General features: G+C 55.3%; 1 non-coding gene across 1 annotated transcript; it reads left to right on the forward strand.

The window, feature by feature from the left end:
• The first annotated feature begins 7,377 nt into the window (after positions 1 to 7,377).
• Positions 7,378 to 7,449, forward strand: TRNAM-CAU (transfer RNA methionine (anticodon CAU)). Its single transcript has one exon. It is a non-coding gene; the product is annotated as a tRNA-Met (tRNA).
• The last annotated feature ends 7,860 nt before the right edge of the window (positions 7,450 to 15,309 follow it).

Raw genomic sequence — 15,309 nt, forward strand, 5'->3', positions numbered from 1 at the left:
GGGGTGTGGGGCCCGGCGGGGCGGGGCCGGGGTGTTTCGGAGCCGGCCGGGGGTGCGGGGTGCCGGAGGTACGTGGGGCTCCGCAGGGCAGGGCTGAGGTGCGCGGCCCGGGGTGCTCCAGGGCGCGGGGCGCCGCGGGGGTCCGGGGCTCCAGCGTGGAGCCGGGGCACAGGGCGCCAGCGGCGTTGGGGCGCTGCGGAYCAGCCGGGGCTGGTGCGGCTGGAGTGCGCCCCTGTGCAGACCTCACCATACAGACCTCCCCTTGGCAGAGTGTTTGGGAGGAAAGGGGTGTCCCTCCAACGCAGGTGGGTACCATGAAGAGCATCTCTCCCAGGCGCTCTGGGTATCCAGTGCTGAACCAACGTGGGGAAAATCCCCTTCCCACTCACAGAGCCCCAGCATGGGCACTGTGGCACAAGGGGGGTCTGCTCCGCTAGACAGCAGTAGCACCGAGAGGCCAGCAGCTCTCACAGGTGCTCAGAGAAATAGCAGAAAGGTGGTAACTCTCGAGCTCAATAGATCAGWGTTCATATAAGGAGGCTCCACATACTCCAGAGGCTGCTTTCCCCCACGCACTGTGGAAGGAATGCACGGGCTGGGAGATCACCAGCAAGGAGTGCTGGTGAAACCCATGCCCCAGTAGGGGAGTGGCCCATGGAGGTCTGGAGTATGGAGCAGGGCTTGTTTCAAAATCTGCTATGATTTCATTAAACAGGACAAATGACTTTAAAAACTCTTAAAAGTAAATATTTTGTGTGGCCTTTGGAGGATTCATAGTTTGTTCAGTATCTTTTTCAGTCCTCCCTTCAGAGTGGTAGAAGCTCCAGCCTGGGTTAGCAGCGCAGCCCCAAGGGCTTCCTTCCCCAGCTCTGGATCCCCTCATGGTGTCCAAGTGTGGCTCCAGGGACTATAGCCRCCGCTGGGAGCATTGCGGAGCCATCCAAGATGCTGCCCTGAGGGGGAAGTTCTCCTGGTTCTCCATCTGCTTTGGTCCCAGATCAATCTTTAGCCACCCTCCCAGAGGGGGCAGCCACATCTCTTACCCTAGGAGTTCTCCCACGGACATGTCTCAGATGTCCAAGGCTCGCTCACAACAGACCCAGTCCTCTCATGTTCTAGTTCTTGCCAGTGCTAGAACCAGGACAGCCAGGGAAACACAAAGCTCCAGGCTGAGAGAGGATGTGAACTGTGGGCTCCCAGACTCCACAGCCCTCTCCCTTTCCACTTGAGCATTTAGGACCCTCCTCAGGGCCAGCAATGCACGTGTACCAGAGGTGCAATTGCCACCAGGGAGTTCTCCTGTGGCATTCTGTTACCCTAGATTCTCTCCCCAGCTGTGGTGGAAATAGGCTGTAGGATGCCCAGAGGGTTCAAGAAGGACAAGTTTATGGCCCCCTGAGCCATAAAATGAGGGTGATTTTAGCCAACATGCCTGATTTTGCAGTGACATGCATGAAAAATACTCCATAACCTGGTTGTATGGCTCAGCTCAGGAGCAGCAACCCTCTGACACAGGGAGTTAATGTTGGATGAGAAGAGTAATATCCTACATCGCCCCAGCCAGATCCTCAGGAAGATACTGGGCTGCTCCCTCGAGGACCTGCCTTGTTCTGTTTTCTCCTGATTCACTGAGCAAATCTCCTCGTGCGTGCGTGTCCTCCAGCACCTCATAAACAGTGAGGACATGCTGCTGCCTTTGCATAATGCAGTTAAAAATCAATCAACCACGACACACAAATCCATTGGAAACCAGGCTTCATTACGGCCAGTGCAAGAACAATTTGTTTTCTCCATTCCGTAGAGCACTGAGATGTTTCTGAACGCCAAATGCTTTCACTTGTTGCCGATGTGTTTGTGCTGACTCAGCATATACTGGGSAGTGGGGAGGGGAAGGGAACATGCTTAATGCTAACCATTTGGCTGGCCAGAGGAGGACTTCGTGTTTTGCATAATACAGGACAGATCACATTGGCTTTAGCTACTATTTACAAAGCACAACAGATTTTTTTTATATTACTTTAAAGGTGGGAAACAGCTCAAGGTCAGTTTAGGGTGGGGAGTTCCAGGTATCATTAGGGTAGAAATCAGCTCCTCCTCCTGTGGCTCTCATCCACACGCTTTGGTTGTGTTTGGGCTCTTGTACAGCCTCATTAATGTGGTCCAGATTGTTAATAGCACAACATGTCATGGGAATCAGTGATTAATTCAATCCCTTTTAGTAAATATTTGTTGTCAGTGTTGGCATTCATCTTTGACATATTTGGGATTACGGAATGACACAGAGGTGACAGCACCTGCGTGTGAGCATTGCCTTCTCTGTGCAGAAAGCAACCTGAGAGCTTGTTAAGATATCTTCAAAGGCACCACACGCTCTTGCTAAGCAGGAATACACGCCATGGATGCCATGCATGCCCTCTTTTACGGGCAGGTATCCCTGCTCCTCCCACCAGCCTCTCTGTGCACTGATGAGGCAGTCTCCGTTAGACCTGCCAGTCCTGTTGCATGGAGGGACAAACCACTTTCCCTGTTTCAAAAGACCAGAAGTAGAGCATGGCAAAAGGGGCTGCAGCGTTGCCATCGGCAAGAGCCAGGCTGGGCTGACAGGGGCACACATTTACACGAGCAAGTGCAGCCTGAACAGGATGAGGCCCAGGGTTTGGTTGTTGCTGTTGTTTGTTTGTTTCCTTGGGTGACGAGGCAAAGAGCCAGGACCAGACCCAGCCTCAGCATCTGTACAATCCTGCTCCTACCCCCATGATTTACAGCACCCTTCTACCAGTGACATGGCTGGATCCAGGCTTGTCTACAACCACTGTCTTTAAGACTTGGCCTAACCAATTATTTTTACTCTTCAGTACATGCAAATAACTTGCAGGGAGTCATTTGCATCATACCCCTCCCAGCATGTCAACAAACACATCGGCTTCCTGGAATTTCTGCCTTCTTTGCACCATAATATTTCTGTATCTATATGTATTTCTATGTCATATCTTTCTATACAAACTTATCGATTTCAATAATATATCAATATTATATTATTGAAATAATGTTCAACCGCTATCTTTCTCCATTTACCACATACAGATCAAAGCCAGTCCTGGTAAATGAAGCAGAAGGAAGTGGAAGCAGGTGATATGGGAGACTTTTTGTCTGTAGTCACAAGTTGTCTTTTATAATAAGCACCTTCTCTTTCAGAAAGGTCGGGTCTCTATAGCCAACAAGTGGAGGTGCCCYCTGCCTGGTTTTCTCTCCAACAGATGCAAGTAGATTTCTAAACTGCTCCTTGATGTCCAGTTTCGAGGTATGAGCTGTGCTGACTTGGGCAGGAAGCAACCACATAAATTACCTGATGTTATTTCTGAGTCCTGAAACTCAGCTGGTTGTGAGCTCACCGAAGCCCTGACTCTCAGTAAGGAGGATCAGATGTAAAGAGGGTAAGGGAATTAATGAAAACTTTAATATTTTCCTTTAAAGAAAACTTTAATATTTTCCTTTCTGAGTCATGTAGGCTTTGCTGGAGGCAGCATCATTCCTAGAGAAATGAGTTGACTATCACATGGATTGGCTGGACACAGAGCTGACATGTAATGTTATCTCATTGCTCATGTAACTATGCTTATGCCTAAAGTCCTGGAAACTGGAGAGATGAGGGAGGAGAGCCCAGATTCCTATCTGGCTCATTTTACTCTCTGGAGCCAAACGTCTTGACTAAGAGGTTGGCGGAATGCTGTCACTCAGTCTTGGGRGCAAGCCCCATGTAAAATACTTGGAGATCTCCTTTTCTGTGGGTGTTCATGTATGAGCCACATACTCCTGAGAAGGGAGCACAACTATAGGCAAAGTCAGACTTGCCCCCGTTGTCAGTGGGGTAGGATGTCAGGATGGGTGACAAGACTGTGGTCTGTGGGGCAGGATGCTACAAGCTTGCCTTGGTACTTCATAGTACTTCACTAGTGTTTCAAGGACAGCCGAATATCCCTTTTTGGCAAGAGATCCCGTGGAGGGGAGGCAAAGTCAGCACTGCTCGTTCAACTCCATCTGATCCTCTCCTTGCAAGAGGGGAATAGGCTGCACCACGGCCGCTGGTGACGTACCCAAGTAGTCAGAGATGGAAGAGCCATAGGGCCCCACTCTCAGGACGTGACTCCACTTTTACATTGTATCAAGCTCCATCGCTTCCAAGAGGTTTGGTGTCAGCGTAACATGGTAACGTGGGGCCATGTCTTTGTGGGGATCATATCACCTGGTCCCTCTCCCAGATGGGGAGAGCTCATGGATTCACTGAGATACTCCTGGGCCAGCCACAGGGAGGTTGCAAGCCTCTCACATTCCCCTGGGAGACACCTTCCTCCTTGAGGGTTGTTCCTGGAAGCCACTGTGATGTGCTAGAGCTCTTCATCCCTGCACTAAACATAGCTGCAACTATTTCACCTACTTCRGCACTTTTGCTTGCATTTCTTTGCTCTGAGAGCCAGGTAGCCTCCGTATTCGTGGACACGCAGAGCACAGGGTGTACCAGCCCAACCATGCAGCTCTATCACATGCTGTTCCCAAGCAGGCAAGCCATGGCCTATTACTGAGAAATGCAGCAGTTGCTCCACTAACACTGTGAGACCAGTGAGCGTGCAGAACTGGGTCCCATTCAGGAGCTCTACCATACTGCTTTTCATTTGTAACCAGCCATTACTATGAGCTCAGCGAAATCTTGGTGGCTTCCCAAGCTACTGTATGGTCACCTGCTGGAACAAGTGTGGCTGGGGGTGGCGTTGTCACTGCCGCATGGGGACTCGCAGGCTGCCCCACTCCTGTGCCAGCCCTTGCTCTCGGCTCCTTGCCCCAGCAGGAAGAGTAGGTGCTGCCTCCCTCATCTCTTCCTTTTTTGCGTTTCCCRTTTTGCTCCCACCCACCTGTCAAAGGCACCACTAAGGAGAGTGCAAACGAGGACAAGCAGGGGACACGGCGACTGCAGACAGCAGGGCCTGCTGTCATGTCTGCATTGACGCCTCTRTCCTGCGCTGGCTGGCTCTGGTCCTGCGCCCAGCTCGTCCTGCTCATCCCCTGTCCGAAGGAGTCAAAGGAGGGCGCTAGGTGTCGGAGGAGCCCGGCTCTGAATTCACGAGGCGCCATCTGGGAGCGACTCCGCTGGGATCAGCGGGGATGTTGAGGGTCACAGCACGGCAGCGCCTGGCGAGGAGGACGTGCAGGGCTGCAAGGGGCTACGGCCGAGCGTCCCTGCCGGGAATACGCCCTCCCCAGCAGCCCRGAGCCGCCGGGCCAGCCCGCTCCCCGGGCCGTGCTGCCCCGCGCGGCGGCTTCCCCGCTCTCGGCTGCTGTTGTCCGCTTCCGCACAGGTTTTTTTCCAGATGAGCTTTCATGGGCATAGCTTCGTCTTCCTCTAACTTGGTCTTTCTTCCTTCAACACCAACATTTCTATCACTAAATCTGGCCTGGTAATCCGGGCCCTTCTCAGGCAAGGACAAGAGCTCTTGCAGGGCCAGCACCCAAACTGCAGCTGAGGCCGGAGGAAGGGGGAGAACRAAGCACCTCGAGGACTCGAGGAGCAACGCAGGGGCTTCAGCACGCCACTGAGCAGCCCCCTTCCCACTAAGCACAGGGATTCACGTGGATTTGGGGCAAGAAGGGTGTAAATCATGGGCTGCCTGGCTTGTGGCAGCGGCACAGCCGTCCCGCTCCAGGGGTGGACGAATATCCCTGGCAGTGCCTTTTCCGCGTGCAGTTTGCCACCACCTCTCCCTGCACTTTGGACTCCAGGGGAATCACATCAGGGCAAGTGGCTGAGCGAGTGACTGGGAGGAATCAGCTTTGCTAGGAAAGTTGGGATTTCTAACTGTTTCCATTTTCTAGTGGAATGAAAAACATGGCTTGCAATTTTCCACAAAGAAGCTCACTTGGGAACAAGGAAAGATTTTGTTTTGATCATCTGTACCTTAGAGAAGCTTGCAACCGAGTTTCTGTAACAGGACAGTTTATGTCATAAAACACCAGAGTTTACCCAATGCAGCCCCTGCCCGCAAGATGAATAATTTCATATCAAAATAAAGAGCAAACCTTTTTGTTTCAAAATCACCGGTATTTATGTAAAATAACTGCACTCAGGGGCATCTCTGCATGACRCAGCATGGAAATTGGCTCCTCCCTCACCCCCCAAGCTGAGCACCCTCCGGTGYGGACCGGGGTCCCTGCGGCTGCAGCGACCCTGGGACGGCGAGAGYGGGCGCAGGGCGAGCGCTCCTGCCCCGGGAGGGCCAGATGGAGCTATTACATAAAGAGGAGTAAATGTGTGTAAACAAGACTTAAGTAACTCCAAGGCTGCCAGTTTCTCTTGCTGGCCTTTCCCTACTCCACCCCTCCGTGAGCCTTATGCAACGGGCTGCCGGCACGGCTCCGTCCGCGCGCCTTCCCCGGCCGGCCGAACCGGCTGCAGGGCCGCCRAGCCCCACGTCGGACCTTGCCGACGCTTCAAGCTGCCCCATGTGTTGGCGATGGGGCTCCCGGCCCCATGGGAGGGTGCCTGGCTGCCCTGCGCTGGGGAGCCCCTGACCCCCCCTGCCAGTTCCATGGCAGAGCTGAGCATCATCTGGAGCGCCAAAAGCCAAGGGTTTTGCCTGCTTTTTGGCCTCCTGCACTAAGTGTTTTTAAAGCCCTAATGCACGTGGTGGATTTAAAGCTCTTTTGCGTCACCTGGCTGCAAGCCAGCGCTGAAAGGCAATGAGAATCAGGGACTCCGGAGGGTTTGAGGTGGTTACCGCTCCTGCCTGCAACTTTTGGAGRAAACTTCATCGGTTTGAACCGTGGCAGTGCAGGGACCCAAAAGAGGAGAGAGCTACGCCTGGGATGAAGAGCAGGACATGGGAAGATGAATCCCTCTGTTCACAGTGCAAATGCTCAGCTGTTAGCTAGCCCTCCGGCTTATTTTGCTTTTTGCTCAGACGCTACAGGGATCTTGCTGCCCGTTTTCTGTCTGTGCAGAGCTCAGCACAGCAGCCTGGAGCAGGGACCGTGAAACGCATCAGACAGCATGCCTGCCCCAGCTCCCGGCATGCTGCGCCGGCTCGCAGGAYGCTTGGGTGCTGGGACTGGGGCAGATGGGGCCCCATCACCCTCTTGGGGAGCTGGCGGCCGGACACAGGGTGCATAGGGCAGTTTTATCCTGGCTCTTTCACTCGTCCCAGGGCGAGACATCTGCCATCAGCTGAACGGAGGCTCTTGCCCCGGGGCAGTGCAACACCTCTCCACCCCAGCAGAGCATGAGGCACCTTCAGCCTCAGAAAATACGACCTGGCACAACACTCTTAAAAAGCTTCCAACTTTTAACTTAAAAAGCAAAGGCAAGGCCTCTCCTTTTACATAGCAGGAAGCAGAGTGGCGCAGCGGAAGCGTGCTGGGCCCATAACCCAGAGGTCGATGGATCGAAACCATCCTCTGCTAAGGCACTTTTTCCCCCAATCCCTCTCCCAGAGTGGTGGGGGGCTCTCCCTTTTGGGGTCTGACCTGCTGGAAGCAGCTCTGCAGAGAAGGACCTGGGAGTGCTGGTGGATGACAAGTTGGCCATGAGCCAGCAATGTGCCCTTGTGGCCAAGAAAACCAGTGGTCTCCTGGGGTGCATTAGGAAGAGTGTTTGCCAGCAGGTCGAGGGAGGTGATCTGATCCTGCCCCTCTACTCAGCCCTGGGGAGGCCTCATCTCAAGTACTGCATCCAGTTCTGGGCTCCCCAGGACAAGAGAGACATGGAGCTACTGGAGAGAGTCCAGCGTAGGGCTACAAAGATGATCAGAGGGCTGGAGCACCTGCCCTATGAGGAACGGCTGCGAGAGCTGAGCTGGGCCTGTTTAGCCTGGGGAAGAGGAGACGGAGGGGGGATCTTATCAATGTGTGTAAGTACCTGAAGGGAGGGTGTCAAGGGGACAAGAACAAACTCTTTTCAGTTGTCCCATGTGACAGGACAAGAGGCAATGGGCAGAAATTGAAGCACAGGAGGTTCTGCCTGAACATGAAGGGGAATTTCTTCCCTGTGAGAGTGACAAAGCACTGGACAAGGTTGCCCAGAGAGGTTGTGGAGTCTCCTTCTCTGGAGATCTTCAAGGCCTGCCTRGCTACAACCCTGCCTACCATGCTCTAGGTGAACCTGCTGAGCAGGGAGGTTGGACTAGATGATCTCCAGAGGTCCCTTCCAACCTTACCCATTCTATGATTCTATGATTCTGTTCCTACAGCTTTCCATCCTGCAGGAGCCTGGCCCAAGGGTGCTCTAAAACGCCATGGTCCTGCGTCGCTTTTGGAGGTAGGTTGTGCCTTGTGCAAGAGTCCTGCGTGAGCACCCAAGGGAGAGCAGAGTGGCCACCCGGCCGCGTTTTACATGAAGGCATCCTTGCTCTCCTGACTGCTGTTCCCCTGCTGCAGCCAACCCGGTGTACTGAAACCCGGTTCAGCTTTGGGGTTTGATCACTTTTTTGCCTTCAYGTTTTCCCTTTAATCACTGCGTGGGATAACTAGGACAACGTTTCTCAGCATCTTTCCTGCTGTTTGCTGTGATTATACAAGAGCTGCATTTGTGCCGCAAAAACAGTATCTGAACGCATGTTCTGAGGTTTCAAGTAAAATCCTCCATGATGCTGACTTTTAGGCACAAGTTTGTCTGAAATTTGTGTTAACAGCAAAGCTCTGCCTTCCCACTTTGCTCAGCAAAATATCCTTACAAACACTGAGACTCCTTCTGAAAAAAAAAAAAAAAAAAAAAAAAAAAAAAAAAAAAAAACAGCAGCAGCAGCAATGCAGGGAGGAAAACTCTTGCTTAAATCTGTTTTGTGGTTTTTGTTCACCGCAACCTTATCCGGGCTGTCTCAGTGCCGCTAGCACCAGCCCAGGGCGCTGCCGTCTCGGGCGCAGGGGTCCGGGGTGCTGCCGGGGGTGGGGCGGGGACGGGCCCTCGACGGCACCGCTCGCCCCTCGCCGGCAGGAGCGGCCGCCGCCGCCCAGCCCCGCGGGGAAGGGCTGCGGGCGGGGGGGCGGACGGAGCCTCCGAGCAGCGCTGCCGAGCGGGCTCAAACCCTCGGCCCCGCTGCGGCACGGCTCCGGCCCCGGCAGGTGGCAGTGACAGCTCATTTTTCCCATTTTTTCCCATTTTTCCCGGCCCCAAGAGGAGCCCAGCCTCCGCTTGAGCGCACTCGGGGGCAGCAGCTGAAGAAGCGAGCTTCCCCTGCCCCCGTCCCAAAACAACTTCTTTTGCATTTTTGATAAATCCGAGGTGGCGGCTGGCTGCAGCAGCTGAGCATGGCCCGGGCACTCATCTCGCACGGTGGCTGCTCAGACAGACCCCAGGTCCCTCCGCGCGGACGGACAGCACCCGGGACGCAGCACYGCCGGAGGAAGAAACTGCACCACTCTCCGGCACCCAAAACCACCTTTATTTGGCTGAAAGTAGCCCAGGTCCCCCCACGAGGTGCTGCTACGAGCATCTCGCCTCCCTGGCGCACTCAGGCCGCACAGCACCACTCCCGCGTGGAAAGGCTAATCTTCATCTTCCTTCTCATCCTCCTTGTYGCCGCCGCGGTCCTGGGGGAGGAGRGGAAAGAAAATCAACCCGGGCTGCAGGGGGGGTTCTGGGTGTTTGGCGTCCCTTCCTCTACGTGTGAGCAGCACCCACACGAGGGTTAATGCACAGAGACCCTCTAGGGTCCTGGCCAGGATCTCTGCACTGGCACCCACTGCCCTGCAAAATCCCRCAGTGCTGCCAGGGCGGCCGAGCAGGGCAGGCTGCACCCTGCCTATGCCCAGCCCGGAGGAGGAGAGGAAAGCGGCCCGGGTTAGCCAGAAATCTGTACTACGATTACCTCCTCCGAGTCAGTACCAAGCTGCTGCTGCTGCTCCTGCCCGCTGCTTCCCTGTCTCCTTGCAAGGGTGAAGAGGGAAGGACACATAGCAGTGGGACAGCCAAGAGTCACTGAGCACCCTGGCACCCAGTGACCCTGTTTGCATTTTGGGCCAGATACTGGAGTCAGAGAGATGTTGGGTCTCAGGGCCAGGGCCGTCTTGGAGCTAGCCATCGAGCTGCTGCCGGCTGCCACAGCCCCACAAGCGCCCATCACCTTGCGGCGACCGACCGCGAGCCACGCGCTGCTCCCGTCCCCGCCGGGACGGGGATCAGTTCGGGCAGGTGCTTCCGAACAGGCTGCAAAGCCCGGCTGCCCCCGCGCCGAGCAGCCCGCTCTGCTCCGCGGGCTCGGCAGCGCCACGTCCCACCACGCCGCCAGCAGMGCTCGCCCCACGGCGGGGGCACGCTCGGACCGGGGCTCCCCRGCTCCGCATGGCTGCTTTGGGAAGTGCCAGGCTCACCCTGCGCAAGGCGCTGGGGACCTCGGGGCTGACGGTCCTCTGGCAAACGATCCCAGAACCCCCCTACCGTTTCCTCCTGCTGCTGCTGCTTTTTCTTCTTGTTCTCCTCTTTTCCTTTCTCCTCTTTTCCTTTCTCCTCTTTTCCTTTCTCCTCTTCCTTGTCCTTTCCCCTCTCTTCGCTCTCCGTATCTTCCCGTCCAAACCCTGCACCGGGGCACAGAGTGGGGTTAGTTGCTGCTGGGCAGCAGCCAGCATGTGCAGACCCAGCGGCCGTGTCCTGCTGCACCGAGCGAGCGGGTCCCCGTCCCGCCACGGCCCGGGGACCCCCCCCCCGCACACTCACATTTCAGGATCGTCGACATTTCACAGCAGCTGCCTGGCTCCCCGGCACGAGACCGTCACACCTACGACGAACAGAAAGCAGCCAGGGTGGGACAACATGCAAACGCGGGTGGGCAAATGTGCCCGGGGATACAGGTGCCTCAGTCCCACTTCCAAACTCAGTCGTGAGCAGGTGAAAAYTACAGAAATGGTTGGAATGAAACGAAGGCAAATGGGTGAGGAAGGCGCTCTGGAAGCCGCAGCAGAGAGGAGACCTCTGGGGAGAGGCAGTGGCGAGGACGGAGGGCGAGAGGAGGCTGGGAGCAACAGCAGGAAAACTCGGAGCGCTGGTTAAGGGCCTCAAAAGGCGACTGATGGGGGGGTAAAAAACATCTCGAAGGAAACAGCTGCTTTTTTTAAAAAACACGACTGCCGTCTTTAAAAATAGCAGGAGCAAAGTCCACCAAGCAGCACCGGCAGGTCGAACCCTCYTTGTCGTTCCCAAACGGCAACTCGGCCGGCTGCGGTCGAGGGAAGGCAGCGGGGTCTAGGAGACGGGGCCGCTTTGTGCGGGGAGAAGCGGGGCCGCTCGACCCCTCGGCAGCGGGCAGCGAAGAAGCAGCGTCTGCTCCAGCCGCCGCGGACGGAGGCGCCGCGCGGGCGCTTGCAAGCGGTGTTTCAGAGCGCGCAAAACGACGCGAGCCGTGGTTGGGATCTGCGCTCTCGCAGCTGCTGGGGGCAGCCTCGGCGCCGGTTCGTGTTTCTAAGCGCGACGCGGAGCCCCCGGCCGCCCGCGGGGAGCCGGGGAGGCAGCGCCCAGGCCGCCTCCGAGCAAGGGCTGGAGCCAGAGGGGGGCTGAGGAGAGGTGTAATYGGTGCAAAGTTAAAATCCAATTAATAACGAACAGTAACCTAACTCATCTCTGTAACCAAGAAGCGCAACTACTAACTTAAAACGATTACTTTTTAATCTAAAATCATTAAAAACAATCAAACGCTAACAGAAGGAAAGGCAGCCCGTGGGAGGGCRCGCGGAAGGTGCTGCTGCGCCCCGCTGCAGCTCCCCCGACGCGCGCCCAGCCCCAGGTTTGCGCTCGCTGCCGGGAGCTGAGCGGAGAGAAGCCCGCGGGCCGGCGGAGCCGGGCGCTGCCGATGCTCTCCGGGCGCTGCCTGGCGGGTCCCGCTCCTCTTCCCGAGGCTCGGCCAGCCCTTCCGCGGGAAGTGGGCCGCCCGGCCCCGGCGAGGAGGCTGCTGAAGCTCGGAGCCGCCAGCGGCCCCGCGCTCCTCGCCGGACGCTGCCCGACGAAGCGGATTTGCGCATTCGTAACCAAACCAAAAGGTGACGGCACAGGTTTCTCTCCCCGCCGTTCCGGGCGCACCGGGCTCAACGCCGCGGCGCCGGTGCCGCTCCCGCCTCRCCGGCAGGGCTGGCTCGGGCTCCCGACGCCCTTCCCAACGCCGGGGTCCCCGCCGGGCGGGCGCGTGGGGCGAGCGCTGTCCCGGAGGSGGGAAAGCGCCTTACCTGGAGCGGRGAAGGGCAGGTGGCCTGCGTGGTGCCTCGCCGGCAGCCGCCTGCCGTCCCGGGTATTTGAGCGTTGCCATCTCCTCCCTGGTCCGACTTTTGGAGCAGAAAAACTGGCTCTACTGCCGCAGGCAGCACGTGACCCGGCAACACGACCAGCCGCGTTCGCGCCCGCAGGAGCCTCACGGCCACCGGTGCCTCCACGCGGGCGGGAGCAGCAGGAGCTCCTGACCCTCTGCAAACACGTTGGGGCAACTCTCCCAGCCTGGAGACACCCACAGGGACCTGGGGACCAGGGAGGGCACCTGTGGCTCAGTCAAGGAACATCCTTCRGTCTGGATCCTGTCTGAATTAGAGATGAGAGAATCTGGAGGAGTCCTTAACAGCCAGAGCAGGACAGATCTCCACCAGGTCCTCGTCCCCTGCCTCCTGGGCCGGCCCYGGGCCAGCAGCAGCGCCCCGAGGGCTGCGCCACGCGGGCAGGGTGGCCCAGCGCAAGTCAGCGCTCAGCACTCCCAGCGCCCTCCGCGCCTGTCCTCGCCGCTGGCTTTTGCTCCAACATATCATTAGACAAATACTTGTCAGCAGAGAGCAGTTACCAGCAGGCCGAAACACCTGCAGAACGTGTTCCCTCTAATGCGATGTCCTCATTTCTAATTGCACCAATACGGGATAATAACAGTCACAGTAATGGTAAGATGGGCTCGTATACCTGAAAGCTAATTTTTCTCCGCCTAATAAAAGGTATTACCTCTCCCACAAGATTTGCCCAATTTAAAGCCTTCAACTGTACAACAAAGTTGCTCCCGCAGTAATTTTACAGCTGTGATTGTAGCATGGGTGGAGTCGCCTCCCTGGGAGCGAGACCAGCTCCGGATAACCCGTGCGAGAAGGCAGCAGCTGAACACGAGTCGTTCAGTGCAAATCACGTTGCCGGTTCGGAGCCGGACGCAGCCCCATCTGCCCCCGAGTTCGCAGGCTGCCTGCCCCGCGCAGAGCGGGTTGCCTCGGCGAGCTCCCGTCACAAACACGGCAGGTGTTTTAAACTGCACGGGGAGACAAACCTGGAGCAATCCAGCCGGGGCCGCAGCCAAGTCCCCGGTGTTGCCCATGCAGAAGTCAACAGCGGTGCGTTTCCTGGGAGAGAGGAGAGATGCTTTAGCTCACGCACAAATCATTTGGGGACCTCCCGGCGGCCAGCGAAGCGATCGCCGCAATCCCGACCCGGGCTCAGGCTGCAGGCGTCCAGCCCCCCTCGGCTGGGCAGCTCCCGCCGCCTCTGTGCCGGGATCCTCCTGCCCAGCACAAAACTTGACTTTTCTTTCGCCCCCCCCCCCATTAAAGCAGTGACCTCATTACAGCAGCCCGCGCTCCCTGCCAGCTCTAGCCGGGCTCTTTGCCACTCAGTGTGCGTACTTACAAAATACCAGCTTTCCTGCTGCCTCAAGCCACAGATTTTCCCCTGTCCTGCTTTGGAGATGGGATGTTTCGTTCATACTGGGGGCAACTGGCAGAGCTGCCCCCTCACTCAGCACCGCCAGCCTCCCTGGCTATGCGGCTGCTGTCTCTTCCAAACGAGCCGAACAGCTGCTCATCCAGCCAGTGTCAAAGATTTTGCTGCTGCTCCACGTGTTTTCATAATAGTAATAAAGTCCCTTGAAATCTGGCTGGGCAAGTGCAGGGAGCAAGTCCCTAAATGTCATGGGGAGGTCCCAGCCTTTTTTTGGTTTTCCATCTATTCACAGAAGCTGCCAGGAAGCAGCTTTTACAGCTGCAAGTAAGAGATTCTCTCTAAAGAAAATAATCACAGCAGGCTTTTATCCCCTCCCAGTCACTGGCAGCATCTTAGCTAACTCTCATCTATTCTCAGCCACCTCTCACCTTCCCAGACAGTACCAGAAGTGCTCAAATTACTGCCAGCTCTCATTAGGTTCATGCACAAGGCAAGGCCGAACAATAAGGTCTCCAGTCAGTCGGATGGTAAATTCTGATGAATCCTTTGGGYAGGAAGATTTCAGCAACTGTGTAACTGTTTTTGTTGGTCATCTGCTGCATTGGTATCCTTGCATTGGCACAAGGGAAGCTGGTGGACATTTGGTTACTTGCTGCTATAACAAAACCCAGGTGAGCATATGATTGACAAAACTACCTCCTTCCTCCTTGAAGAATTTCTTTTTCCGTAATTATTAGACTACTCTACCCTTAAGGACAACAGGCCATCTTGAGTAGACAATACCTGTGAAAATGCAGCTGCTGCTTCAGAAAACCACCATTATCTTTATTTCCTCTCTTCAGACGTTTCTGTAGTTACCAGCTTGCAATAGAAGCAGCAAAGTTGATGTTTTGCACTGATGTAGGAATTCAGAGCTCAGCAGCAACTATCATTCACCTCTCGCTTCCCAGCCTGTGTTTAGAGTCCTCTTTTTATGAGACATTGCCCTGCCATGACAGAGGCCCTGGCTGTATCTACCCCAGAGCAGCACTAAGCCCTACCTTAAAAGCCACGGCTAGGGGAAGGAAGAAAGGAAGCAAGCAAAAACAAAAAAGCCCCCAAACCAACAACAGAGTTCCACAAACTCACATCACAAATGACAAAGACACTCTTTCCTTTTCCCTTTCTCCCCAGAAATATCCCAATTGCTCTTAACCAAGAGTTGTCAAAACAAATTTAATGATGTTATCAACATAAACAAGACAGAAAATGTAGTTCATTGTAGTGCAGATTTTTTCCCCCAATCACAATTATTCCAAGGTCAGTCTTCTTAAAAAAAAAAAAACAAACAAAAAAAACAAAACTCTCACAGATCTGTTCACCCTAATCAGGGCTAAAGCAAAGGTTTTTCCATATCAGAAAAGCTTTAGCCAAAAGATATTCCAATAATAATTCCCCATTGCACAAATAGAGCAGAGCAGCATTAAGCCTTCAGTATAGCAGAAGTTTGCAAAACCTACTAAAACCCAATGGATTTTAAAAATGTAATTTGAGCATCATTGTTATCAATGAGCAAATACAGAGGCAGGTGTGATAGTCAGCCACCTATGGTTAGCTATTCTGGACTTCTTTAAGTCCCATTTAAGCCGTACATTTCTGCTCTTGTGATTCCAACAGAGGCT

This window comes from Rhea americana, unplaced genomic scaffold (assembly GCF_003343005.1).
Source record: "Rhea americana isolate MKP2758 unplaced genomic scaffold, rheAme1 scaffold_51, whole genome shotgun sequence".
Classification (NCBI taxonomy): Eukaryota; Metazoa; Chordata; class Aves; order Rheiformes; family Rheidae; genus Rhea; species Rhea americana.